The sequence below is a fragment of the Tenrec ecaudatus genome, chromosome X (genome assembly GCF_050624435.1).
Source record: "Tenrec ecaudatus isolate mTenEca1 chromosome X, mTenEca1.hap1, whole genome shotgun sequence".
Classification (NCBI taxonomy): domain Eukaryota; kingdom Metazoa; phylum Chordata; class Mammalia; order Afrosoricida; family Tenrecidae; genus Tenrec; species Tenrec ecaudatus.
This window is the reverse complement of record NC_134548.1, coordinates 93,721,397-93,724,526: the sequence shown is the minus strand read 5'-3', so window position 1 is coordinate 93,724,526 and position 3,130 is coordinate 93,721,397. Positions and strand designations below refer to the sequence as shown.

At 33.8% G+C, this 3,130-nt stretch overlaps 1 non-coding gene across 1 annotated transcript; it reads left to right on the top strand.

The window, feature by feature from the left end:
* The first annotated feature begins 729 nt into the window (after nt 1-729).
* On the top strand, nt 730-836 carry LOC142435200 (U6 spliceosomal RNA). The gene has a single exon (XR_012781304.1). It is a non-coding gene; the product is annotated as a U6 spliceosomal RNA (small nuclear RNA).
* The last annotated feature ends 2,294 nt before the right edge of the window (nt 837-3,130 follow it).

Here is a 3,130-nt window from a genome sequence, read left to right as displayed (position 1 = left end):
CAATTGTGAGAAAGGTGCAAGACTGGGCCATGTTTCTTTCTCTTGTGCATAAAGTCACTATGGGTCAGAACCAACTCAAATGCACGTAACAACAACAATGTGTCTGTTTTATGTTTATGTCTACACCTATTATTATTTAAATAGTAATCCAACCAATTTTATTGATAAGCTTATTCCATTTCTAACTTTATTCTGAAGTCTGGGGATACAACAGTGAGCAAGTTATATATGCATTGGCCTTTTAAAATAAACTAAATAATCCCCAATAGATGTTAGAAACACATGATTGATTAAATACTCAGATAAAGCATGATCGAGTTAACTAGTTATCAGATAAAGGGAAATCAGGAAAAGTTTATTAGAAAAAAAATGATGCTGAAAACGAACCGTGAAGGATGAGTAAGTTCTATCTAGAATTCACGTGTCCTCAAACTACAGCCCGAGAGGCACGTGCAGTCCGCCGAGGACATTTATCCATCCCGCCAGGTGTTTTTACCCATTTGTTTGTTGTTTATTTTAAAACTTCAAAATAAGATATGTGCAGTGTGCATAGGAATTTGTTCATAGTTTTTTTTAAACTATAATCCAGCCCTCCAATGGGTCTGAGGGACAGTGAACTGGCCACTGTTTAAAACAGTTTGAGGACCGCTGAATGAATAAGAGATGAAGCATGCTTTCAGGAAAATTTTGTGCAGAAGAAATCATGGAACGTTTTAAAAGATAGTTGCAGTGCTCGCTTCGGCAACACATATACTAAAATTGGAACGCTACAGAGAAGATTAGCATGGCCCCTGCGCAAGGATGACATGCAAATTCGTGAAGCGTTCCATATTTTTAAACCGCAAAAAAAGATAGTTGCAGAGCAGATTTAATTTAGTTTATATGACAACAAACAGAAGAGAGAGAGATGATTGGAAAATTTTACACTGACTGTGTTTTGCAAAGCTATGACCTGTTTTTGATGAGTGGAAGTCACACAAGTTCAATGCAGGATCTTTCACTTCCAAAACCAATACTCTTTTACCCACAGCCCAGAAGACAATAAAAGGAACTACAACTTTTATCCATAACACAGCACAACTTAAAAAATAGTTTTGGTGCCTTGATGTTTAGTCTTATTCCTTGAGTTATTTGGGGTGCTGATTTAGAAAAGTGAACTGAGTAGACATCTTCAACTCTAATTCCTTAGACATGGTGTTCCACTATATTTTCAGTTAGTAATTTGTACTGATTTATAAATTCATGATCCTAGTTTTAAATATGAGAATAATTTAGACCTCCAAATTACAGAATAAAACAATAAAAGTAAGAAATATTTGAAAAAGAATTAAGTATTAAAGGACTTCAAAGGGAGGCTGTATAAGGATATATAATGGCTAGTTGGTTACACATTGAGCTGCTCATAATACGGTCAGTTGTTCAAACCCACCTCTCATTCTGCAGTCTTGCAAAGATTTAGAGGTTTAGAAATTCAACAGGATAGTTCTGACCCTAGAGGGTCACTATGAGTTAGAATGGATTCTATGACAGTGACGACGATAAAGGAAGCGGTGCAATATGCACAGCAACTACAAGTTGGATACTGCAGAGCCAGAACACAGCTTGTGAAGAGTGGGAAATAAAAATGAAATTTGAAAGGGCAAATATATGGAAGGTGTGAGGGCATTTTAAAATGCCAAAAATGTAATACTGTAAAGCAAATTTCATAAATTTTTGAAGGGCTACAGTTTTCTCCTTTAAATTATGCAGTAAACATTCCAGAACACATTTTAATGTCTTGAAATCAATGGATAATTCATTTTAAATGTTTCAGAGGTGAGTTTGACTCCAACTTTTTTATGAGAAAAATTCTGACTTTTTAAAAAATAGGTTCTGTGCGCAGGTAGAGAAGTAGTGTTATCTTATAACAAGACTGGAATATTTACATTTTACAGAAGGAGTTCAACTCTGATAGACCCATTTTGGGTTTCAGAAAATTCGAGTCTCTATTTATTGCACCAAATTCATTACCATTTAGGTGATTACAACTTATAATGATCCTATAAGACAGAGTGGAACATATCCTTTGGGTTTCTGAGGCTGTACATCTTTATGGAAGCAGCTACTCAAACAAGATATTTGTATTCCTAATAAAGTGCTTCAAATTTTTGTAACTATAAATCAAATGAAAATAACTCTTAGGATACATTTAAGTTAGAACACAGATAGCTAAAAATGATGGACAACAACTTGAGATTAACATATATGACAGTAGAACACAAAATTCCACCCAGATATAGGAGTTTTCAAAGTAAAACAGACCTACAATACTTAAAATATAGAACCAGGAACATCAATTTATAAATGTAGACAACTTAAAAATAAACAATAAATATTTAAATTATAGATCTTCCAATTGAAGGGGAAGTCAAATCTATGTCAAGACAGAAGGGACTGTTTCTAAACTTGAGATGCAAATAAATTACATGGTAACTACAAAATAAATGAATAAATATTTAATCAAAATGGAGAAGAGAAATATCATTAAGATCTAGGTAATAATAAAACAAAATCAACAAAGGAATAAAATGTGTGAAGTGAACTCAACATAGAATATGATGTAGGGAACAAGATCAACAACATGAAAAAATAAAATATAACAACAAAAAAAGCAAAATGACTGCCATAAACTCAACTAATGATACATACATCATATGTCAATGGACTAAATACATCATTTGAGATACAAAAAACAAAAACAAAACAAAAAAAAAACCGACTGCCATCATCCATGCCAACTCATAGTGACCCTATAGGACAGAGTAGAATGTCTCTTGTGAAATTCTGAGATTAAAACTGTTTACAGGAGCACAAAACTCCAGCTTTCTCCTGAGGAGAACTGGTGGTTTTGAACTGCTGACCTTGTAGACAGCAGACAATGCATAACGACTACAGAACTAGGGCATCTACTGTTTAGGATGTAGAGTGTAAACGTATGGATATGAGAACAGGATCAATAAATATGCAGTCTCTACACCATAGATACAAAAACTGAAAATTAAAGGGTAGAAATAAATACATCAAGGCATGGCCATCCAAAGGCAGTAAGAATGGATTTTAAGGCAAAACCAAGCATAACATAGAAGGAAAA